The 26,986-nt window shown below is 38.9% G+C and overlaps 1 protein-coding gene across 12 annotated transcripts in view; it reads right to left on the bottom strand.

Moving 5' to 3' along the window:
• Positions 1 to 26,986, bottom strand: part of MBD5 (methyl-CpG binding domain protein 5) — a 127,008-nt gene that overhangs the window by 57,759 nt on the left and 42,263 nt on the right. For 7 of the 12 annotated variants that reach the window (XM_080347331.1, XM_080347333.1, XM_080347335.1 and 4 more), the window contains 2 exons: positions 24,670 to 24,767; positions 4,008 to 4,144 (listed from right to left, as the gene is read on the bottom strand). The gene's annotated coding sequence lies outside the window, so the exon portion shown is untranslated. Of the gene's footprint in view, positions 1 to 4,007; positions 4,145 to 8,486; positions 8,613 to 13,082; positions 13,175 to 24,669; positions 24,768 to 25,402; positions 25,526 to 26,986 lie in introns of those variants that run through there. The other 5 variants (XM_080347338.1, XM_080347342.1, XM_080347337.1 and 2 more) reach the window with 4 other exon arrangements.

The following is a 26,986-nucleotide window of genomic DNA, read 5'->3' as shown; positions in this document are numbered from 1 at the left end:
TTGCTTTTAAAGAAGGGTCTGACCGGAATTGATTAAAAAAAAAAGGTACTTTTACTATATCATGGTGGTTCACCAGTGAGAATGAGTAGTTTTCCATGAGTATATGGATTTTTATGATGGAACTAATACGCATACAAAAAAAGGTCACATTTCAGACAACCTGAGTTGTCCTGATGCACGCTAAAATCCTTCACCTACAAAGGCAACAAGTCCAGGCTTTCAAGAGGCTTTTAAACCCTGCAAATGGCCTTGGTTGTGTAAAAGGTCCACCAATATTGCTGATGAGCTATTAAATTAGTCTTTGCACAGGTACACAGATGTTGGTGAAGCCCCAGCTGAAACAGAACCTGTGGAATTCCACAACATCTGCCTCTTCTTGACCAGTTTCCTTCAGAATCAGCAGCAAAAGGCACCTGCAGTCCTGGCTCGGGGCTACTCCAGCTTTCATTGTGCCACTTCCAATTGCTCTGACGCTGAAAGGAGTTAACAGTCTTTGCAGGATTTTAAGTCAATTAATTAGTTCTTTTAGAGGTGAAATGGATTGGAGCTCATTAGGTTTAAGGCATATCCAAAAGAGTTCACGTGGGCCCTTAAAGCTTCATACCTGAAAACCTGAGGAATTGGTAAGGGCACCGTTGGGGATTACAAACACACATTGAATAATACAGAATTATTGGGGATTTTATTTTTTTTTTAAATAAATCATTGATTAAAATAGATGCCACATAGCCAATCAATACTTTCTGAATCCTAAAGCCTACTGAATTTGCTCTGATTTACAGATCACGTATCTGGAATCTCTTTTAAAGCCTTTTGTCATCCTAGTAAAGGTCTCAGCTGCTGTTCAAACCTTCTCCCCTATCAGAAAACACGTAAATACAAAGTGTGAAAGAAAAATTGCAGATAAGAGAAACAAACAGGATACAAGCCCAGAAGTTACATCATGTACATTAGCTGTAGATACCAAATACAGTGTTATTAAAATATCTCAGTTAAGTTTATAAGCAACCCCTTTTTGCGTTTCTGGTGCTGACCTGCTCCTTGGCTTTCACTGACTTTGTTAGTACCAAGGATTTCACTGAGTTATCAGTTGATCTGCATCTTCCCAATTTAAGGGCAAAATTGGGGCACAGTGTTTCATAGACATGAGTCCAAAGGGTGCTGGTTGTTTCAGACCGCAGCCAGCAGCCCAGCCGGGCACCAAACACTTTTCTTATATGCAAACAACTATCTTATATGCGAAAAAAACTATCAACTTGCTTAAGTTCTTCCCCAACCAAACTGACTTAAAAAATTATGCCCCTATAAAATTACTAATATATGTTTAGATTTGCTTAAAGATCGGAGCACTAGACAGTTTTCATGTTTAAGCACATTTAATGCTTCCAAACATTACAGGACTTGCCTGTTCTTAATACTGAAAGTTTTTACATATTTAGGATACTAACAAGGTACATCCAGTCCATAGATATTATTAAAATCATTAAAATAAGAAGATAAATAATGAAACACACAAAACAACAAAACTGATGTTACTGCTGTCAGTAAAATAGAGGCTCTTCCCCTTAGTTGAAAGGGTTAAATGATGCAGTTGAACAAACAAAATTGAACGGTATGGATTTATAAATGCAAGGAGTCATAGGAGTCTAGATCCTGAATCTATATGACTGGAAAAGAAAATTCCAGCATGTTAGCAGGTGAAGAATGAAGGTATTGACGAGCCAGAGCTGCGGTACAGGTTCTTCATGGCCAAATCAGCCTGGGAAAGGAGGACAATACAAACCTCATGGGGCTGGAGGGACACTGAACTCAGCACATTGGGCTCCTACCAAGGGGCCGTAGCTACCGGCTTCGGCTTATCAACAAAGCCAATACCAACGGTCTCTAAATTCCTCTACAAATGTTAAATCTTAAAATCAAACAAAAATGGCATCGTTTCAATATAAGAATTCCTTCTCCAGTCGTAGAAATGACAGGCGTTTTTGTTTCTGCTGTATATAAGCTGCGCAAAATATCTCAAAGAATGAACATCGATAAGTAGGTTTTTCATAAAATCATACACAAAAAAGAACTCATGGCTTCACAACATAGCTTATCTTCACAGTAACAAAACAAATAGAAAGATGGTATAAGCTACCATTAAAGAATTTGCATACAAATATATTTTACATCATCATTTCACTATGGATATTACATTCTTCCGATAAAACTATTTATTAACGTTTAAACACATTGAAAGGTATTGATAAGAGGCATTTTTATGAAGAAGTTCCCTTGAGCACATAATGCTAATCACAGCAAACACTGTAAAACTAATTTACTGGAAACAATTTCAATAGATGGATGAAATAGCCCAAGAATGAAACCCAAGTCATACCAGGGCTTAAAATAACTGGGTCATGTGGGCAGCACAAAGGATTGAAGCAGCGTCACTAAAAGAAGCTGCTTCTAATAAAGGCCTCAAGAAATCTCCAGAAAAGTGTGAGTACAATGAATTCAAACAAATACCCTGATTTTTAACTTCTAATATCTAACCAAATAGTGACAATAAATTAGTGATAAAGATTGTTCATACTGAGCGCACGGAAATGGAAACGCGTAAGTAAAGCTGTAATTAAAGTCTGTGTTGAAAAAACAGCCATTACTTTAATGATGCAGATGCCATTTGTAAAGCTACTGGCACCAGAGAGACAGATGACTGGTTACCTGGTACGGTTTGATACATACTAAGCATACAGAGACTGCTGGTGATAATCAAAAGGCTCCTATATGAGGAGCCAAGAGAATTTTTGTGGCTGATTCAATAGGTCCTACATTGATTGCATTTCCTCTCCTCAAAGTCCCGTGTTCATTCTGCTTTTAACCAGCCTTTCCCTCCTCCTTTGCCTATTAGGAACTCGCAGTGATAAACAATTAAAAATAAGTGTATGTAAAAACTGCAAAAGATGTTTTTTCAACTAAAAACCCAGACAAGTGTCACTGAAAAAGCACTTAGACTTCTATTTAGTGTATGGAGGTGAATGCCACACTGTCTTAGTTGCTATTGCACCACGCATGAAAACACTGGTTTATTTTTACCATTCAGAGCTAAGTCCGGGACTTACACAGTGACTACAATATGCCTATTTCTCAATTGCATGCATATCCATAACAATAAACTTCCCAGCGAGCTCTCACCAAGTTGTAGGGATGGAATGGGGAGTGTGTTTCTGGGGAAGAGCCATCTGTTTCTCCAGTGCATGTGCTGTCTGTTGGCTTTGGGAGCTTTCTATTTACATAACAAGTCTGTCCTAACAGATTAAAAAAATCCTGTCCCCGTCTAATCTCTTAAGATACATACAATATTCTTACAACTATGCTAGTTGATGCGTTTAAAATAAAAGATACTCTACTTTTCAGAAGAAAAGATGAAAAATACCAAAAAAACCCATCTCCCAGTACCAGAAGCAAACTCAATACGTTTTCAGTTCTGCACTGTCACAAGTGACAGGCAGCCGGTTCCCTTTTGTCTTCAGCGAGGTTTTAAATTTAGTTCTTCTAAACCAATTGATTATTGGCTCTTTCTCAGGTTATTCTTCCCATTTACCCTGTAGCATAACTGAAAAATACTCCTCCAAAAGAGTATCTTCCAAATTAGAGCCGGGGGCTCCGCGCTATTAAAAAAAAATGGCAAAAGCTTAGAGACCTGTTTGCAAGCATCCTGTCTGATTTTGTCTGGTTTTATTGTCAGTAATTGCAATTTTTATTTTGTTAAGTCCCCCAAAATGTTGTTTAGTAACTGCACCATCCTCCATAATACTAAAGCCAAACACAGTGTCATTAATTCCTAGTGGTGACCACCAGATAAACCACACTGCCGGTGACACCAGCCTACTGAGAACCCACCGCTATTTTGTGACTCCTCAAGGAAAACAGAAGAGACAATTTAAAACATTTAAAGCCCCATGTTTCCTATCCATATATATGTGACAGGAAGAGAAAGAGCAGCAAGGAGAGAGTTCACTCACGTCAGATGGGGAAGACGGCTGGAGGCGATCCTTAGGTTTGGCTGGGCTTCTGAGCTTTTGGAAGGAATTAGAGAAGTGCTGTTTTTTCAAGTCTTTATGTTTCTTCGCCCGTTTGGTTGTGATCAAGCCTTTTCTTCCTGCAATAAAACACAAGTTGCACTAAAACTCATAGAAAGACATGTTATCAATAGCTGTACTTCACAGAGACTGCACAGCTTCCCTACCCAAAAGTGATGGAACAAATTGGTGAGTTTACCTACATGCTCTCAGTGGTCAGTGAAGAAAGGCAGAGTCCAAAGTGTGATTTAAAAGAAATTAATCTAATGTGACCCTCAATACAGCTGTATTCTGAAACGTCCTCTAAAAGCATCTCTCTTCATTGACAATAAACACAAAATCAGACCCTCCATTCCTTTGCACTTCTACAGAACTGAAGGTTAGAGAACCAGAGCCCACACAGCTGGGGAATAGGTAAAAGGCCTTTTCAATGAGATGTTCTTGAGAAGATCTACCATAAAGCTTCAGAGAACTAAAACTGTCAAAAAGATGCTCAGTTTTGCTTATTTATATCTAATTTATAAACACTCTCTTTCCATATATTCACACCCATATATAGATTAACAGGAAAAAAACAAAGTAGCTTGGATACCACTGATAGTTTTTAGACTTGTAGGCATTTGCCTTGTAGAGTTTCTCCTAAAACAAACACAGCTACAATTAATTCTGTGACTTGACCATGTAACGGAGAATCATGAACTCAGCCCAACCAGAGCCTTGTATTTAATTTTATTCCCATTACCAGCATTAAGAGCTGGTGGAAATATCTTTGCACGATTACGCTTGGACTAACTTTATCCCAGGCTTTCCATGTTTGACTAGTGTAGACCTGGAACCGTGATCAATCCAGAAGACCTGGCTTAAATGAGGGCTCTCAGCTCCTCAGCAGAAGGATTGAAAACTATGGGGACAGCAGATTTTTCTTCCTTACTACTTCATTTTCCTGTTCTTGAGGAGGAAATCCCCACGGTGTAGCCCCTTACTCATGTCAGAAGGCACAACTCAGCCTTTGCTCAAAGGTTCCTCCTGCTCCAGGCCAGGTGTCGCTGCTCCCGCTGCTCCGGTGAAGCAGATAAAGGAGCCGATTTGTGTATTTCTGCTGGATTAGTCTTAACCTAGATCAGTTCCCTAATCTGTGCAGCCGCAGGAACGGCGGGGCCGGGAGCGGGCGCTTCGCAAGGAGCGGCACACGGGCACCAATGAAGAATTCCAAGGGGGAAGAGCAGTGGTGAATTTGGCAGTTCCAGGTGCTTAAGGCAATGGAATATGTTTGCTCATTCATTTTATTTTACAACACTGCGGTACTGAAAAGTCTCACCTCCTGTTTTCATAGAAGGACTTGAGTATATTTCACTGTTTAAATAAAAGTAATACTTAGCTGTCTACAGATTCAAAATGTATGACCCTAATTCTAAATTTTAACTGTTATAATACCAAAAAATAGGGAATTAAGTCTAAAAATCCAGTTTGAGTACCTGACTAAAGTCCTCATAATGCTGCTGGTAAATAATAAACTTGCTTCCTTACCAATTAGGATACCCATCTGTTATCCAAATATTTCCTAGACACCGTATCAGGAGAAAATGAAGTTAAAATATAAGAGTTGACATAAGCAAACAAGAAGCAAACATCCCACCTTCCACAACTACCGTTGTGTGAACATACGGCCCGTTCCAAACGCACCGTTCTTTTGTATGACAAGTTGGCCATACTAATATAACTTCAAAAATGCTTTTTAACTGCCTAACGACATGATATACCGAGGGAAAAACACTGAAGCCAAAAGAAATACAATAACAGGCAGGTTTTTTAGTGAAGCCAATTTAAAAATAAGCTATGGCTATAAGGTTAACATACTAACACGTTTGTTTTAGGTATGTGATGTGCAGCTGTAAGGTTAACGTACCAACGTATTTGTTTTAGGTATGTGATCTATAGCTATAAGGCTAACATATCAACATATTTGTTTTAGGTATGTGATCTGTAGCTATAAGGCTAACATAGCAACATATTTGTTTTAGGTATGTGATATACAGCTATAAAGCTAACATGCTAACGTTTTTCACAGATTTGGCAATGGTGGCATTTGAGCGGATGCGGCTTTGAATAGAGAAGTTGTAAGAAGGGAGAGCACCCAGTTTTGTGTCTCCAGTTACAGTGGGGAACAAAGTATAACATTTTTTAATTGGCAAAGGGGAGAAAATCAGAGACATCAATTCAGTCAATAGTCTCAACCCTATAAATCCTGCTATCTCATACTTCCATAAACAAAGTGTCAAGTACTAATAATGTATCTCACAACCAAATAGATGGGTTTGTGAGTGGAAAGGGAATCACCCCTGGGTGCTGGTCCATGGACCCGGTTGCTATGGCAAGAATCTATTTCCCACATTAAACAGTAACGTCTTCCCTGCTTCACGTTCTTGATATTTCAATCAAGTTAATACTCAAGATTTGGACCTGTCGGGTGTGGAAACTAAAGGTTCTCTCAGATAAACATACATTCCAATTTATTTTGGTTTGGTGAAAAACATCAGAATTCAAAATTAATGCATAATTTAAAAATTATTTTCATTCATCTGTAACAATGCATTTTAAAAACCTGTGGTTTGTGTCCACTAGCTACTTTGCATACCTCTTGTACGGTCATTTCCATTTCCAGGCTCACAATGGAAATGTACTCTACTTTTCTCCTTCACTGCTCTTTAATTTAATACAGAGATAACTGCGAAACTGATGAGAACTGAGATGATAAATAATTTTAGCGCTGTATAATACCAATTTACCTTTTACCCTCTTTTTTAAAAAAACATTGTTAGAGGTACAGAAGAATATATCAGTCAAGATGTTATTTAGTCATTACTACTGTAAGCTGACAAATGACTGAATTTCTTTCTGTACATGTCTCTACTTTAAACTCAGTGTCATTTCAAAAGGTGCGTGACAGCCACTTGTTTGTACAAGAACCATCCAGTGGGCGCAAGACCACGTTAATCCATTTTCTTCTTGATTTCTATGGCTACCATAAAGTCTTAACATTGAAAACATAAATACATAGAAGTAAATGCCTTTAAGAACACGCCACAAGCAGCTGAACCGTTGAAAAAAATACTTGGATAAACAGACCAACAGCATAAGGAGCAGAAGACAAGGATACCTGGACTTGGAGATGAATATCTTATCCAAAGCTTCAAATTCATTAGGAAAGAAGAAATTTAATCTAGCAAGCACACTAACAGTTTATATTTTTGCCCCATGATACTTTATCTTCACATAATAAAGTGTCTTCTTTTAGACACGATATTACACCATTGTTTAAAAGTAAATCCTCCAAAAAGAAAATGACATAAACTTTTCTAAACTGTGTTATTTCTTAGTTTAGAATTCTTGGCTCTATTCTCTGTAACTGGCAAATCTTGGTGTCCAGCTCAGGCTCTGCATCGGTTTTCTTCTGGTCTGGACTCAGGTTAGAGCCAATGCCGGGGCAGAGAAATCCATTTGCTCCCAGTTCTGAAATATTATATTGTATATCTGACGTTCACAGAGAAAAGAATCACCCTGGTACACGAACACCACCACATCTGGTTATTTTTCATTGTTACTGTTCACTTATGAGATAATTAGAAAATGCTAAAGAAACTGAACACATGTTTTTAACATAGTGATTTTTACTCTTTGCTTAATTAGTGATGTAACCAAAGTCCTCCCCGTAGTAGCCACTTCCCACATTCTTTGCTTCTATCCTCCCTCTATGGCCAACGGGTGTTCATCTCTGAGTACAATGACAACCTAAGTCACCAGACACACTGATTTAATGACTTAATATCACCATAACACCTTACAAGGCATTAAATGTTGTGATGTTCCAGATCTGGGCAGCGTGTACAACAGCGAGTATCCTGTGTGGAACTGGAAAGGCTGAGAAAGTTCAAAGACATACACAGTAGAGGAATCTCATTTCACTGCCCAGCTGCTTCCTTCACCATCGAGGAATATCCATCATCGCCTTTCCTCTAAGTAGTTCTTTCGAACTGATGTTGCTACTAATTAATACTACTAATTGTCCCATTCATTCATAAACTATCAGGATGGTATTTTAATAATCCCCTGACACAAGACTCCTAAAGCACAATTCACTTTCTGGAATTCTAATTCTTTTCTTGCTAAGGTTAATAGAAGGTTTCCCACTGAGTTTAATATAATTCACACTGGATCACTACTGAGTCTATATTTATATAAAATGCCCTACTATTTCAACATGTTTGATCATTCAAAAATTATCCATCTTATTTATTCATAGATACAGATCAAAATTCTCTAAAAGTTTAGCTTAGGATTGAATGATTCTTCAGAAAGCTTCAATAGATTTTATGAAGTCTGCTTTTAAGGTATCTCTAAGTTTCAGGGTACTAAATACTTAACCATTTAAGATTACTAAGGGCAGAGTTTTCGGGAGGGAGCAGGCAGGGCTGCTGTGGGACCTGGTGCTGATTTCTGCCGCACTAAGGCGTCTTCATTTTCTGGCCGGCTGTCTCATTGCAGTGGCTTCTAATTGGAAAAAAATAATCATCAAATTGATAGGCAATGATTGCAGTATTAGCTACGGCTGACACAGACAAAGCATCACATTAAACATCTCCTACAGCAGGTTGATCATCCGAGAGCGGTAAACTGATGAGATTCTGATACCGCGTTCGATATCCTGACAGGGATGCTCAAGCGCGTACTCAGCGTTTGCAACACTGAGAGTTGGGGTGAAGAAGAACCTTTGCTACTCAGCTCTTCATCACTGGGAAAAACAATAACAAGTGATTTCCAGACCACGCGTAAGTGGCCGCTGATGCTTTCCCACTCAAAACCAGCTGTGTGACTGCTTTCCAACTTTCTCCATTTGCAGATCACTACGAATAAAGAGGTTTCTATCTTCCAATTCCTATTCTAACGCAGTACTTTGCAATACTGAACTATGCAAGCTGAGGAATAACAAGCGGACAGAGGCACGGAACTGGTTTGCTGGTCTGGTTTGCACACTTTATCATACAACACAGAAATGATAATTCTTATTTGGTAAAATTTCATGTTGGTTTTCACTCTGAGCAATTCACCAACAAGAACGAACAAGGAGGGTTCCCAAACTAAAAGTCAAAGTTGCTGATGTACGGAAGTGTCAGCCAGTCAAACTGCAAATGAAAAACCAGAGGAAATATCATGGCATTAAAAACTTCTGATAATTTTTCAGAAAAAAAACTTATTACTCAGCATTGTAAGTTGACTATCCCCTTGGTTTATTGGGATAATCAAACAGCCTTTGGGGGAAGAGGATGGAAACTAAACTAGAAAGAATTGCCTTAGCAACTCCACCCCTCAGCACTTCCACAACCATATTTTGTCCCACACCTGCTCTACAAGCACTATTAGACAAGAGAAAGGACAGGAAAACCAGCATTTCAAGTTGTCAACATCTTTGACAGTAAATCAACGGTAGGAGTCGGTAAAAACCAGATTTTACAAAGTTACGTGCACATGTTGAAGGATTAAAGACAGAAAGCGATTGCGACGACAACAAATCCGTTACAAAAATAATCTCAGATTTATAGCCCTTTTCTCTAAGTTTGTTATATTCCAAAATCTACAATGTCAATTCAAAATGTAAAAATTCAAAATATAAATATAAATTGCATGAGGTTTCTTGCTTGGGGAAGCAATTCAGCGAGTGGCTGTATTCATCAAGAAAAGTGATTGAGCAGCCAACAAATGAGTTGAATGAGCTTCATCCTGGCCCTTTTCACATCAGCAGAGGACACGGAGAAAAAGGAGCTGAGAACACAACTTTTAGCAACAATCAATAGACAACTTGGTTACATGGGTTTCTTTATTTTTTTTTATTAGAAGATTTTATGTAAAATTTCCTCTACCACAAAAAACCCAAAACCTTTCAAGAAGCTTCTAACGTGCAACAGAAGAGACTTCAATTGTTAAATACCTTTAATTGCTTTGCAAGTTTTCTTAATTTAATAATTAAAAATCTAAGTGTAATAGGAGTACAGCCTTCCAACGTTGTATGGATCTAATAGCAGCGAATTACACAGTGTCAACTGCTCTAATTTGATGAATAGGTTTTTTTGCTCTTCACAGAAACCACAGCTAAGTGCCCCAGTTCCTTCATTCTTAGCATGTTCTTACATTTCCTGGACTTATGTTTAAAATAAGAGAGAGTTTCTGACCCCTGAAGCTTTTGTTTCTGCTTCTGCACTTGCAAACGTCTCTAATATCAAAGGCAGGGAGGCTGGTAGGAAGGAGTTAAGAGGAGCTTCCGGATGACAGAATTCATTTCCCAAAGAGAGTACGAGACAGCCGTTCAAGGAGAAAAACTTTAAATTCCTCCTGAATTACGCTAGATTGAAATTGATGGGACAATCAGATCCCCTGGCAACTACTAATCTGGTAGATAAAAAGATTTCTATTCCAACCAAGCGCTGAGATCCTCGCGCTGAGCTGAAGCCTAAGGACCAAAGCGCATCTTCATCTTCATGCTAACTTGTTTTAAATTTGACAGCTGTATGAGCACACGGCCCCATTTTTTGGGAGCATTGCTCAGTGGCCATGGTCCAACTATTTGGACTGCTTGATCTGCCAACTGCCTGTGCCCGTGGTTACGAGAATTGCGTATACAAAGAATTTGAGGAGATTTAAACGAATACCTTTCAGGGGCTGGCAGGATGTAGCTATGCCAACGGAGACGCTTTCAGGCAGCTTTTCTGAAGGTATGAATGTGGAACAACACAGCAAACACAAGTAAACAGAAATTAGGACCCCAAATAATCATATAAAATTCTACTTTGACCTTCACTTTGGATTAACAAGATGATCAAGAGGTGCGATGAACAGGATCTTCACTGGAGGGATTGAAGACTTGCAGTCTCAGCTCAGCATAAGAGAAGGTCAGGCCAACACAGCCACAGACACACAAGATCAAGCTATTCTGCAAAGCGGCAACGTGCACTTCTGCACTGGGAAATACCCATTTTAGCTGCCGCTCCGTTTCAGAAAACAGATGGAAACACAGTTTGGCCAACAAGAATGATTTCAGAATAATTCAATAGTTGCTTCAAAATATCAAGATAACCTGAAAACCAGATAAGAATGCCTTCAATCTTCAGTGACCTGAGATCCGTGCTTTGCACACTTTATCATACAACACAGAAATGATAATTCTTATTTGGTAAAATTTCATGTTGGTTTTCACTCTGAGCAATTCACCAACAAGAACGAACAAGGAGGGTTCCCAAACTAAAAGTCAAAGTTGCTGATGTACGAAAGTGTCAGCCAGTCAAACTGCAAATGAAAAACCAGAGGAAATATCATGGCATTAAAAACTTTTGATAATTTTTCAGAAAAAAAACTTATTACTCAGCATTATAAGTTTACTATCCCTAATTTTAACATATACCTAATGTTTAACACCCCAATACTATACCTATATTTTAACATATACCTAATGTTTAACACCCCAATCTTTAGTGCCAAGATTTCAAACACTTTCAAGAGTTTTCTGTTCTACGGCATCAAAGTTTCAAGTAGCCTCATAATGTATTAAACGAGGAATACATCAGCATACTCATCTTGACCTTCTGTGCTAGCAGGTACAAAGAATGGTGCTCAAGCTCTCAGCTCCTGTAGCTACAATCTTTTGAGGGTTATGTTCTCCAATACTTCTAGGAATATGCACCTCATTAAAACTTCCGATGCCCCAGAAAGTGACTCATCTCACACACAAAACAAGAGTTGCAGGGGAAATTCAGAAAGCAAGCCTGATGTCCTTTATAAAGCCAACGCAAGCACTATTTAAATTAGCTTCTAAATGCGTTGTTACACCGTGAAGCGCCAAACCAGCCATAATGCAGAATATGAAAATTACTAAAAATTCGTGATGCTGTAAAAGTTCATGTAGGTAACAGTGAGCTGTTACTGAGTGAAATGATTGAATTAGTAATTTTTAAGTAGGGTTCCAAACAGTCAACACAAACCAGACCCAGTCTTCTGAATTATTTATTTTTTGAACTATAAACACGTCCTCTACTAAACTCCCCAAATTAAGAATCTACTCATGCAGCATCTTGCATCCCAGGGCTTCACAACCAAGCCGAGTAAATTTACTTAAGGTAAGAATTTATCCTAAAACATACAGAAACTGTAGTAAACAGAACCAGTCAAATCATTTGTCTGCAAGTGCTGTTTGTCAGCCCAGCTAAGCACGCTATGGCAAATATAATAGTGTAAAAGAACTTGGTACTTTGGCACCTTCAGGTATTTTAGGCAGCAGGTAAAAATGAGCAGTTAAATCAAGGTTTTTACATCTTTAAATAGACTTTTGTTTATTCTCCTAAAGAAACCTTTCATACAGAAAATATGAATTCATAATATGAATAATACCCTGGCATTCCTCACATTATCATCAAGAACTATTGCTACATCCATGCACCATAATATATCAGTATTTCTTCCCACGGGATGTAACCAAGTCATTTTGCGGCAGAGTCTCTCAGCACACAGTAAACTATCCTTTCTGCTTCATCAGTTGGAGTCATTGTCTTAGTCCAAATGGAAATCCCACAGCAAAGCCTGCATCTGTGATAATCACCTAGAGAATGGGAGCCCAGACCCTCGCAACACAGGTTGCAAAGATGAAAACACTCAATTTATGCCCAGGAGTTAAAGATCACAACTGTTTCAAAGTGGTCAGATTGCACATTGGTTTTCTAAACTCATTAAACCCCACAGTCCTGCACTTTATTAATGGCACACTATTTAGCATTTCTGTATAAATGTTGCCACTATGTTTGATAGAAATGCATTCTTGCAGCATGCCTTCCAGATGCTATATAGGAGTAGACCAACACATAAAACCAATATGAAGGAATAGAAGTTTATTTTAATCCCCACTTTTAAATTTTTGTGCAATCAGCAATAGAAGACGACTTGGAGAGTGCGATGTAAGCAGCTCGCTGTGAGTCTTACCAAGAAATAGATCCAATGCTCCTTCCCAGCAAAGATTCTTCTCTGCCCAAAATGAGTATAAGTTACTATAGGCACAGGCAGGAACTGTCGCTCTAAAAACACATCGACAAGACAGTTTGAGATATGGAAGTTTGGGGAAGTTAAAATAAACCAAAAATATGAGGCTCTAGGTATTTTTCTTTTAATTCCTACTGTCATAGAGTAGCGCTTTAAAAAACTTAATCCATGAAGCTATTTGGAACTACAGCAAGATAATTTCACACATGATGCTACTCTGGAGTTTAGGTCACACATACCGACATCACGTTTTGCATGAGTTTTGAATATCCTCACCATTATGTTTGACATCCATAGAGTCGTCTCAAGTTGAGCTGCATGGCAATGTGTTACATCAGGTTGTGTTTTAGTAGTTGCAACGCTGCAAGCTTAGCAAGGAATTTGGGATTTCAGGTATTTTGCCTTATTGCAAAGACACTATATGTGCATTTACATACAGTAACTGTTCTATCAATGGAAAAGTTATTCAGTGATTTACAAGCATAGCACAATTATCAACTTGATTTTTTTCTTTCTTCTTTTTAGCTGGCGCTAGCACAGGAAGTTCTGGCACAGACTGTTTGCAGGTTGGATCCCATTGAAAACCTGTGCTGATTTCCTGGGACGGTTGATTTTAAATTGCCATGTTGCAAGATTTACAAGAGAGCCATAAAGATTTCTTGTACTATTAACGGTTTGATTTCCAGCACCCTAGAACAAGGCTCATCTTCTCTTTCCACTATATAAAGTGACTTTCTCTACCTTTAACAGGGTGAAGTTATCAGCTGTTAAGCTTCTTTCTGAAGCATTCTTTGGAATGCCGCAAAACCTGGTAATTTTCTAGATATCTAATGAGCACAAGTTTCCCCAAACTGATTTACTCAATTATATCTCCTCCTGGGTACACACTCATAGATTTGCACACTGGAAATATGCAGTTTATGTCAAAAGCCTCAGTATAATCTGGGACTCGAAGCATTGAGAACCACCATCCTACCACCACACACTCTACTCACCACCACAAACTTTATGCACCACCACACTAATGAAATACCCACCGAGTATTTCACACAGAATGGAAACCTTCTTCTGGGGAACCATCAGGGATTTGTTGTTGTTGTTGTTACTGACACCAGTACGGATTGGAGTAAATTAACACATGTATGGGAAAGATCTCAACCTGCATCCCAAATCTCTAAAGCCACTTTTGGACTTGCACATGTGAACCACTGGAAGAATAGCAGCTCAAGAGACAGTTTGATTCCTGAAAAGGCCTGGCCAGAGGCCTTAAATCGTGTGCTCCTGTCCAAATACATCCAAAAGTATCAGATGTGAAAACTATCGAAAGCTGACTGCTAAAAAATTGAATTAATAAAGAATGGTAGGTAGAATTAGGTTAAGTAGTTATGGAATGTCAGTGGTAAAAAGCATACAGGCTCTAGAGATGACCAACATTTGCATTTAAAATTGCACCAAGACAATGTATTTGAAGGTAAGGTAAGTGAAAATTAGATAAAATCCAGTGTTCTAAGACTGCCTTGAAGGTGTAGCACATTTGTAGCTATTTTAATAGATTTAGAAGTGCAGATTAGTGTTTTTATTGTACTCTTTTGCTTGTCTTGAAAGTATGAAGCAATGACACGGTCAGACACTGATTTCTGGAGAATATGACAAATGCGTACAACAGAGATTTAGACAGATCTCGATGTGCCAGAGGTTACCCCTCTGTTTACATTGGTTGGCCAAACCTTGAATCTAGTAATTGATAGAACTCAAACCCCCAAGTTGCAGAAGTTATGGAAAATCCTACTAAAAAGATAACCCATGTTTATTTTCTCTACAAAATCTTCACCAGAAGAGTGAATAATTCTAGGTGAATCTTCACCTAGAGTTCATATTACAAAAGCTGCTGCAAAAAGCCCTAAACATGGCAAATCCAGAAGAAGGGGCAGGTATTTCAAATGAGATGCCTGTTTCGACGTAGCAATGAAACACATGGCAATCAACACAGCACTATAAGCAGAACTGACACACTTCTGCAGTTCAGGAATTGGGTTTGAACACTGACTGTGTCCTCAAATCTGTCTGCTTTAAAATCACCTTTCAATTATCACCAAACCACCATGCTTAACTGAATGATAAAACATATAATTCAATCCTAGATTAATGTTTAATGAATTTCTACTTCTATCTACACAAATAATTCACTGTTGTGTCAGTCCAGTAAATACTTTGTATTTTTCTTTTTTTTCCTTTCAGTGAATACATCCCATTATCTAAATATTATATGAACTGGAATCTATGCTAAAAGTGATTCTAAGGAACACAGCTCTGCTATTCCAACACATAAGGAAGAACATATAGTCCCCAGCAAGCCCTCCTTGGCTCTCTTCAGCCCCTTTGCCGCAATGCCGAGTTCAGCTCCCAGGTTGGGGGTCTCAACTGGTTTTACTTCTTATAGACTTAGTTCTGGATTTAGGAATTGATCACAGAGGAGGGACGTCAGACCCTTCTTGCCTTCCTGTCAAATATGTAATTCCCATGACCCAAACATAAAAGTCACATATGGTTTAGTGGCTGCTCCAGAAGAGACCCAGGATGGTCACAGAGCACTGAGGGGGTTCTGCCTAAACCTGGGCCTGGAGCACAGGTTTACACGTACAGCAACACAATTTTGTGTTTAACTATGTATTTGGGGCAGCGCTAGCCTTAATAAATGTTTCAGCCTCCAAAAAAATCCCTAAATTCTATTTAACATTGTTTCTATCAGCAATTTAGAGGGTAAAGCAATAAGACATGTCAGTAGTAGAGCCTGAAACTTAGTACGCTATGCATCAATTTTATGCTAGAGATTCATAGCAAAACTACACTAGGCTGTGTTTCTTAGAACACTGTTTGCTTGACCATTTTCAGGCAAATGGTTTTCAAAAGCTTTTCCCAATTTTTGGGGTGTTTTTTTTTTTGCAAATAGTGCAAGAAAATGCTAAAGCACGTGTACAGCTAAGGGAGATGAGGAAACCAACAACAAGAAGCAACAGCACAATGATGAAAGGTAGAACAGTATTAATTTTCGATAAAATGTGATTTCTTACTGTTATAGGCAATTAAATACGGAAACAGTTTTCTAGGTGAAATGGTGAGGAAGGACAGTGTAAACGAACTAGTTCTTACAGGATTTCAGGTATGCAAATATATCAGGGCTATCCACTGTCTGTATTCATGACAGACAGCAAAATCAGCTAAATATTGGTAATGTGGCATTTTCTAAGTAATACCATCTAAATTAGCAATATGCTGACCTGCTACACCGCAAGAGAGAAGTTTTGTTGTTGCATAATAAGAGTGAATTTGCAGTGTGATTTCAAGTGTCCCTTTGCAGGAACAACAGCATCACTGCTTCCAAAGAACTGTTTTCCAAGGATGACAAGCAATTTTCATAAATATTTCTGTTGATATAACAGTTGAAGACGGATTACTAAGGTGTTTAAACGGTATAAAGGTTGGAAATATATTTAAGTAAAATGTTCTACTGATCAATCTTGTGCACAGACAACACGATACACCAGTATCGTCTGAGTTAATGCTGAATTCATCATGTTTTTCAGCTACAGCAGTTCACTGATCTTCTGCAAGTCAACAGAAACACTGTCATTAAACTTTAACCACGTAAAGTTTTCTTACTTTCTCCAGCTGCAAAATTTCATAGTACACACAAGGTGCTCGATAACTTTACCAAGATCACCTGAATATGAATATTTGGGGATTATAAGTCCATGGAGAGGCCAAAATTTGCCATGCAACTACCAGCCAAGTGCTCCCTTCTACTTCCTAAACCAATCCAGACCTTTATTCCATGTTGTTCTTAACTAATTGTAGAGACATTATATGGGAACATAGAGTGTATTTGGAAGATATCTCACTCTTTCATATCTATAGAATACAAAAGGCAAGGGCTGTGACTAATACCAGTATCTATCTGTTGAATTTCCTTTCAGACTATGTAACACTATTTCTTCTTCAGGAGATGAAATTGTGTAAAAAAAACCCCAAAAACATCTGAAGCATATGTGTCATGGGTATATATTTAATTCTATACTACGAGAACACAATATAAACTGGAAACTACTACATGAGAACTCTATTGAACACAAAAAGTATCTTCCAGCCAGAACACTCACCTGTCAGACGGGGCCAGGCTGCCATTATGCCACTGTCAACTGTTCATTTCCCTACAGAATCTATGCTATGGAAATGTCACTTGCTGTCACTCAAATGCTTAAACTATGTCTGACATACAAAGAAAATTAAAGGAAAAAAAAGATATAGACCTGAACCAATATAAATGTCTACACTAGAAAATGTATCAAACTTCCAAACAAGAATTAGTAGCATAAGCAAAAATACTATGTTAGAATTATTTAGGTGAGGTTAAATTATATATAAGACAGATAATGTAAATTATACAGTTTTTGTTGTTCTGCTTTTACTGCCGGTGCCACATCCCCTTCTCCATCGCCTGTTCCCTTTGTCAGGACAGCAACTAAATGACAATTCTGTCATGTAGCTACCCCCTCATCATCTATAATCAAACCATGCGCAAGATTCAACCATGAACATTTCCACATATCAACAGTATAGAAATAATGACATTGTGTTTTCTAGCATCTAAACAACGTGTGTCTCAAAGACATTGCAGTTACTCTGAAAATCCACGGTGGGATCTATGTCCTACATAGTTTCAGTTCCTGTGTTAAGGACTCGATAGATGGATGGAGCTGATCAAAAAAGATGACATCTTTTCACTTTTCATGATACCTTTCAAATGTAAAGTTTAGTTCACCCGTCTCTTTCCTAAGCTCAAGTATTTCTGTTCCTGCTCAGAACGGTGTGTAGAAACCTTCACATACTGAGGGCAAACACCAAAAGAAACTTAATGAATCCTTTGAAGAGATGTAACCTCAGTTTGGGAGACTAAGTTAAAGCAAACTGTGGCATCTTAACCATCTTGGTGGAAGTCCTACCTCCCATTAATAGTGTTCAGGCAAGTGGTAAAATGAAAATAAAAGTCCTATTTTGCGTGGCAGCTCTGGTGTATCAACACAGCTTTCCAGAGGAAGAGCGGCTCTTCAGAAACTCTGGAGGAGCTTGAACTTAAAAGCATCACTGGTTTGAATTTAAAAGTGCTTCACTGAATCAAGATCCTTCGAGGAGAAGACAGAAAGACGTTGGAGATTCACTGAGCTGGATGAGCAGAGACCAGCTGAGGTCGGGATCTCCCATCAGCAGAGACGCTGAGAAAGGCCTGTTCAGGATCTGAAAAATGACAATGCCTCGCTTAAAGATAATTCAACAAAAGCAAGAATTGGTTTAATTTCAAAGCTCTTCGTTCTCATTGTAAGAAAGCTCTCGTTGCTATACTTAGCCTATATAAATGGCAGCTCCTGGTTGTACAAGGCCAGATCGGACGTGGATAAATGCTGGTGATCAAGCTGAACGTGCAGCTTCAACTCAGGGCTGGATGAGAAGCGGTGGCAGTGTCAGAGAATTCCACTCTTGCTGAGGGGGAAAGGGCAGCGAACAGCCAAGGAAAAGCTCCTGTGCGCTGAGAACGAGGACAGAAACTAAACTCTCCTTAACAATTTAAATCATGATAGTGGGCCTGCAATGATGTTGATTTATAATAATTGGAAAATAAAACAAAATTAAATAGCAAAATGGAAAAAAACCCAAACCACCTACACAACATTTGAGGCCACCTGCATGTAAAGAATTCACCTACACAACATCTGAGGCCACCTGCATGTAAAGAAATCACCTACACAACATCTGAGGCCACCTGCATGTAAAGAAATCACCTACACAACATTTGAGGCCACCTGCATGTAAAGAAATGTCTTCGCTTTTCATTAAGACAGTTGGAATTTACCACCCTTGAGCTTCTTTTGAGAGCACAGCTATTCCAGAAGAAATTATGAACACCAAAATCAAAGATCTCAAATTGATTTGGTGTTACGATAGAAAAGAATAATTCAGTTTATCTTAGATACTACATTCTAACTACATTCTTTTAAACATTTTATGTAATTAACAAACAACGACAGTAGCTTTTATCTGTTATTTTAAACCCAGGGCTCTTTAAGAAGAAGCAAAGATGATGTGCCTTGTACTTCACAGAAATTTCTTGATGTACTACAGGAAAACATAAGCGCAGATATTTGCAAAACTTTCTAAATAATAAAAACCCCCAAATCTTTCTGGAGATATCCAGGTTACCGTGATTGTATGAGGCCAGCCCTTAGGCAACTAATTCAGAAGCTGTGTGCACATACGCCTGACTTTGAGAAGAAAAATTATATACTAAAAGAGATGAATGTTAACGATTTTGTTATGATGTTATTAATTATGGAGAGAGGCACTGGAGTATCAAACATTTTTGCATTGCTTAAATATTTAACTTTGAAATTACAGTTAGACCATTGAGCTTGATTAATTTGGTAACAATAAAAGCGTGTTGGCAATATTTGCTTTTGTTGAGGGTGCCCGCTCTTCCAGTTTTTCAAAATGGAAAGGCCTTGTAGTTTGCAATATTTATTTATGGAATCTCCTTCCAGAAAGAGTTCAAAAAGTGAGCCCATATTTCATCTGAAAATGGTTTCAGAAGGACCAGCTGGAAGGTAAATGGTGATTGAAAACAAACTTCTTGCTCTGGTAAAATGTGAAAAATTTGACATAAGAGGTACAAAATTTTCTGCTATTTAAATGTACTCTAAAATGTACCTAAAAGTAGTAATATTGTAGAGCAACATTAAAGGAATAGCTTTCTTTTTTCCTTCAAAATCCTTTAAGTAGTTAACTTTCAAATTAATAAACTTTCCATTTATTAAATTGAAGAAAGTACAATTAGTTTATATCTTGCATTAGAGAACGTAACTTGGGATTTCACAAAAAAACGAACGGTTTCATATTAAAGGCTGTGAGAGAGGCAGAGAATTGACTGTTCTCAGACAAACACCACGGCTCAGAAAAGACAATTGGGCTCCTTGGTTCTAATGAAAACTCAGGAGAAACTGTCCGTCAGTCCCGAGCGCAGGCTGCTCCATGGACAAGAACGCCGCGACACAACCCTGCTCCTTCCCTGCCTTACAACAACTGCCACCAACACATTAGCAATGACACAGTAAGGAAAACTAGTTAGAGACACACCGTGAGACGCCAAGTCATTCATTATATTCTTCAGTATAATTAAACAGCCTTATAAATGATGAAGTTTGGACAGTGAGAGGCCTGATTTTGTGCAGTGATATATGGCGAGTCCCAGAATGATGCAGTTCAGGAAGTCCTCAAAGGCTACGTGGCTTGCAGCTGGAGATGGCACAGGGAACTAAATGTGTTATTATTTTATCACACAGTATAAAATTCCATCTCGAATAATTTTCCAAGTACTCCTCAAACAGCTAAAATAAAGAGCAGATGTAAACCTCACTCATTCTCCTTAAGTTTGCATAACCACTTTCCTTTCTTATTAATGCTGTATGTCTCCATTATAACGTTGCCCCCTTCTATGTGATTAACAAGAGAAAAGTATTATGAGGACTTGTCACATATTGTTCTGGTTTCTTTCACATGTTGAAATAAATATTAGAAATCAGTAAGTGCCAACTCAGTTTACAGATGAGGAAAATCCAGCGTTCATGCTAAAACTGTTATACACACATGAGAACATAAATACAATATAAAAATACCCATAAATTCAAACCATTTTCTGACACAATTTAAAGCTTTCGGAAACACGCAGCCTTGGAAACGCAGAATGTCCATGTCCACAGGCACTATAGCAAGGACACCGCTTGGCAGCCGTTGGGTTGTGTGTAACCCTCCCAGCACGGCACGCAGCCCGGCCCGGCTCCTCCATAGCATTCACAGCCACGCTGTAGTAGCTACGAGGGCTGTAGTACAGACGCTGACGTGCAGCAGCTGCCTCAGCGCACGGTTAGGAAGACTTGCAGCCTTCGAATCCCATCTGCGTACACTCACTCTGAGAAAACGAGGTGTAAAGCTGGAGCCAGAGTGGAAGCGTAATTCTGGAGAGTAAGTGAAATGAGGGAAGGCTGGTGCTGTGTGAGAGCGGAGAATGAACTTGAAATAGAAACCTGCTGACACTAGAAATCACTTGGATGAGAGAGAATGAAAACAGAGATGCAGGACGTGAGACATCCGAGGAACTGGAATAGGAGTGCGAATGGCTGAATGTGAAAGCGAGAATCAAGAAGAATGAAATAATGACTTCAAAAAACACATGCCCAGGCCAACAACCCTCTCAATTCCTATGCTCCTCGGGGCGAACTGCTGCTCTCGCTTGTCTGGCTTCAAAGAACCATCGTGGATTGAGATCCCCAGTTCTGCAAGTAGTAGAAAAGGTATCCAAAGCTCAGCAGCCCAGCGAAAGAGCTGGCGAGGAAAGCTCCTACAACTGAAAAGGCTTCTGCAAAATAACCTGGGTTATTTTGATAAATAGATAAGAGATAAGATTTTGCCACAAAGTCTCAGAGAAAACCTGTTGCTAAAAGGTACAGTAAAACATAAAGGGAAATTCTTAATTCCATCTGCAGAGCAAGGTTTGAAGATTATATAGTACAAGAGATCTGGAACAACATATCGAACAATTAAAAATAGTACGTAGCTCCATACCAATTAAAAGCCATCTATTTAATGCAAACATTTCCTTCTATGGAGAAAAATAGTACGTTATCATATAATTAAAGAGTGCATGATAATGTACAAGGTACAAGTGGGTGAACCAAGGTCACTAAGGTTTTGAAGTATTAGACTGCAAGCGCAGTAATGCGTATTAAATACAAAAAGCCCCTGCATTTAAAAATAGATCAAATGGAATAGAAACAGTGCCTGCACATACCTATGCAGCTGTGAACATTTTCCTATCAGTAGACGAAAAAGAGTACAAAATAAAAGCTAAGATGCCAAGAATGAGAACTAAATGTTGGGGTTTTTTATTTTGTAGAAGCATTGTGACGTTTATCCACAGGTACATATTAAAACTTTAAGGAAATAACTGGTAAAACATTAACCTTACAGAAAGAAATAATGTCCCTGCGCCAGTTTTTCACACAGAAAAAGATGTTTACTCTTCACCCAAATGCAAACTTTGATAATTATTCCCCCAAAACATTTGGTTTTCCTTTACCAAGTGTTGCAGGTCCCGACTTCAGAACAAATAAAAACATTCTCAAAGGTCTCCCCTTGAAGGAAACAGTAACAACAAAACGAACCCCAAAAGTTTAAGGTCAACACGGCAGAGGTACAAATAATCCCTCTCAGCTCAGTACTGTTCCTATTTTAAATGAAAAAATGTCTTCTGTTCTGGGGCTCCAAAAAGGAAAAAACAAAGGAAAACCAAAAGAGAACTGCCTTCATTTCTTTCTTAATTTGAGCTTCCGTCTAACAAACAGATACTGTTTGTTTCCTTATTTTAGGTCATATAGGTCAGTTGTGTGTGCTGCACTTTTTAACTCTTTCCCAGCTGCTCTTCTCTCTGGCACCGCATGAGCACTGAGGAAACCCAGAACGACACAAACCCCAACACATCTGCCCGTGTCCACTGCAGATGCTGACACACAGCAGCCACACAAGGTTTTAGCGCCCCTGTTACACCTGGGCTGAAAAAACCCTTAAAATGAGAGTTTGACAGGAGAGCTCTGACTTATCACAGAATCCCAGAGTGTCAGTGACTGGAAGGGCCCTGGAAAGCTCATCCAGTGCAATCCCCCCATGGAGCAGGAACACCCAGATGAGGTTACACAGGAAGGTGTCCAGGTGGGTTGGAATGTCTGCACAGAAGGAGACTCCACAACCCCCTGGGCAGCCTGGGCCAGGCTCTGACACCCTCACCCCAAACAAGTTTCTTCTCATACTTAAGTGGAACCTCTTGTGTTCTGGTTTGTACCCATTACCCCTTGTCCTATCACCAGCTGTCACTGAGAAGAGCCTGGCTCCATCCTCCTGACACTCCCCCTTTCCATATTGATCCCCATGAATGAGTCCCCCCTCAGTGTCCTCTTGTCCAGCTCCAGAGCCCCAGCTCCCTCAGCCTTTCCTCACACGGGAGATGCTCCACTCCCTGCAGCATCTTGGTGGCTGCGCTGGACTCTCTCCAGCAGTTCCCTGTCCTGCTGGAACTGAGGGGCCCAGAACTGGACACAAGATTCCAGGTGTGGTCTCCCCAGGGCAGAGCAGAGGGGCAGGAGAACCTCTCTGACCTACTGACCACCCCCTTCTAACCCACCCCAGGTACCATTGGCTTCCTGGCCACAAGGGCCCAGTGCTGGCTCATGGTCACCCTGCTGTCCCCAGGACACTATGTAAAGATACTGACGGAACAAACTTGGTACTAAGTTTTCACTGTGTTGCATCGCAGGGTGTTGCACTCCAGAAGAAAAGAGCATCAAGGGGACCACAGCATCCTAACACCACAGCAAGTTTTATTCTCCAGATAAACAGCTAATGAGAGCCATTCAAAGTTCAGATTCGAGAACTAAGTAACTATTCATGAACTTATCCAGCCTCTTATTCAACAGCATTTTACGTGCTTCGGTTTGAAAAGCCCCAGATGAAGTTGCCATATTCAGAAGTTCAGAAATGAAGCTGTACCCTCATTTTGGACCTGTCTACTAAAACAAAGAAAAGCAAATATGTAAATTTCTAGTGAATTAAAGTGTCCCATTAGGAGTTCAATTATGTTCTGAAATTATGTCTTAATTGGTTTGCTCATAGACGAGCTGTACAGCTAACCAAAAATCTACTGCCATATAATCATCACTAAATTCCAGATATTACTACCCATTAAATTAACAGCAGATAATGAGTGGGAAATTAGCTCTATTTCCATAACAGAATTTTTTTTTTCCCATATTAGAGTGTTTTATATATTTAGTTTCAAAAGAGGAAAAAATACACGAAACCCTTCTGAATATCTAACATTTATTTTGATCAGAAGTCTGCACATACCAAATAAACAGGACAAGCAGATCACACGTCAGATTCATGTCTCTAATATTTAAAATAAGTCATTTTTCTAACCTCCGTTAGAAATCTTCAAGAGACTGACCGCTATTTTACTTTGTGTGCTGTTGGCTCTTTTTTCCCCACATAACTTTTTGAGGAGTGATCCCCATCCCCATTCTTCAGATTTTAACATCTGAGGTACTCCTGGTTCTCCTCAGTATCACACACGGTTATTGCAAATCATCTCTACTTCAAAAAACTTATGAGAAAGAATAACAATAAATGCAGAAAAAATACAAGCTAAGGACTCATTCTTGTAACTAAAAGAAGGAAAAGAAACCAAGCACCATCCATACAGCCTATTTTTCACATTAGTAGGATAAATAAACTTACTATAAAAAGTTACAACTTTTGGAAGTGTGGTCAGGCCACTGAACTTCAGCTGCTGTTTAATTCTCATTATTTTGGAGGTCAAAAATTTACCGAACTTATCATTTACGTATAAATGCATAATACAGATTATTCTACTTACCTTTGCTGTCTGAAGGAAACAGATTTCAAAGATCTTGTCTGTAAATGATATATTCTTCAATATTTATGCCTCCAATGACCATCATCGTCAAAACGGATCTGAAGAAGGACCACAAAGCTGTACATAAGCCACACTAGTTGCAACTAGACTGAAGATTTTGAACACATTTATTTACTAAGACGGTGCAAAAATTATATAAAATGTGAATTTATTAGCTGCTGTTAAAAACAAATGGACAAGCACCAGAGCCATTACATGGGAAAGCATTTACCTGCCTGAGCCAAAAATTACTCCGCATTAGTATATTTAAGATTAAATACACCAAACTTGGGAAATTCACTGTTATCACACAGAAATACCAACAGCGGTGACCATCCTGCAAGTTAAAGATTAGAAATGCCACATGAAATGACACATCAGTATTGAAGTGTGTTCTATTATAAGCGTGAAGTTTACGACAAGTTAAACTACCTCCCTAAACTTCGTAAAGCCAAATTGAAGGTAACTTTAAGACAGTGTCCCTAAAAACGCCAATTATGGTTAAAATTCAACAGTACAACCATAGAGCATCATTTATTTGAGCTGTTTTATTATTTCGGTACTGTAGGTACGGAAAGATGAATTTTCAGATTACGGAGGAACCCAACTTTGAGCAGAGGAAAAGCTGCTGCTGCCTCCTGGCAGCCACAAGCCAGCCGCAATGCAACCCCAGCCAACACAGCAGCTAATTCACCTTAATTATGAATTGTTTGAGAACACAATTTATCCATTCACTCATTTCTTTGCAGGCCTGGAATACCTGACTGCCAGCAGCCTTGACGTGTAGAAAGGTGATGAGATCACTTAGCAGGCCCTGTAGATGATTTATTGCTGCTTAGAGACATAACAACTAAATAGTTCTAATAGCAAAAATGCTAGTTTTTTGCAGTTTACAGAAAAGATATTTAATCCTAGTTTTATGCTAACACTGCACCTGAATTGTCCACGTTTGTTTCTTCTGAAGTAAAAACCCAACGCCCTCAACTTCTATCATCTGAGAACAGACACCTTTCATATCAACTAATGCCGCAAAAAAGCAAGTTATTGAACACATTAACAGGTACTCTCTGCTCTTTCTACTGCCTCCGAACATTTAAAACCCTTGTAGAAAAAATAACTGTCAGATCAGTCTCTGAATTAAAATTGCATAGGTACAATGATGATGCTAACTCTCTTTTTCTAATGAAAAAATCTGAAAAATAAATTGGATGTACACTGTGCTTTGGTGCTTGACAAACAGAGCTGGATTGGTACGGGGGATGAAAAACGCAAATACAAAATGACCCTATTAAAGCCTTTAAAAGCTATTGGATAGGAACTGAGAGCCTGAAGTCACTAAAGAACCCAATCTAAGACACTGAAGTTTGCTGAATTAATATTAAACCCAAAGCAATTACTTTGAATTCAATGGGTCTATGTCTCGTGCACCCACGACATCTACTCCTTTGGCCAGCTCTGCCTGGCTCAGGCTGCACCTCACGTGTTCTATATTGCAAAGCAATAAGGTTGGAGGAATAAACGATAAACCGGCACAGAAGCCAAGGCAGAAATCAGCACCAGATTTGGTGAATAAGTTCAATGTGGAAGATGCTCATCAGCAGTTCCAAGGCAGAACAGGGAGAGGTTACAATTGAAGTTGCATTGAGAAATGGAGGGAAAAAAGCTCCTTTTTAAAGGGAGAAAACAGAATATGGAGCAACATAATGAATGCAACATTTCATTGCACCATTTACAACAATTATTCTTCAAAGTGATTCAGAGTCTGAGACTTGTTTCACCTAAAAGCATCTTTGTGTACTTAATGAGGTGCTGAGGCTTTCTATCAACTGCCCAAACGTAGCTTTCAATTTGCTTAAGAACCTGAACCACATACAAATCTCCCCAGATTTTTTAAATGCCACTGAAAAGATTCTTTTGTTTTTTTGCCTGACAAGTAAATCATTTTCATTTCGCCTTTAGTATTAAGAGATGAAATTTTCTTTGTTGGCATTGAACTGCGCAACCAAACTCCAGATATTTAAACTCTGCTCCCATTGCAGATGTTATCCCTGATCAGATTTAATCACCTTCCTCACATATATAACAACTAAGTACCATTAATTTTGTTCTCAAAACCTCTACGCCTTCTTGGAGGAGTTGGAGCATCACATCACATCACATCACAGGGAAGAAGTTTCTCCTGTGTCCAACCCTGTGTTGGGAATCTTCCAAACCTCTTGGGGCCTGTTCACTTTGCCCAATGTTTCATTATTTTTCCTACATGCGATTTTATGATCAT

Source organism: Nesoenas mayeri, assembly GCF_963082525.1.
Source record: "Nesoenas mayeri genome assembly, chromosome: 6".
In the NCBI taxonomy this organism is placed as follows: Eukaryota; Metazoa; Chordata; class Aves; order Columbiformes; family Columbidae; genus Nesoenas; species Nesoenas mayeri.
This window is presented reverse-complemented; position numbering and strand designations above follow the sequence as displayed.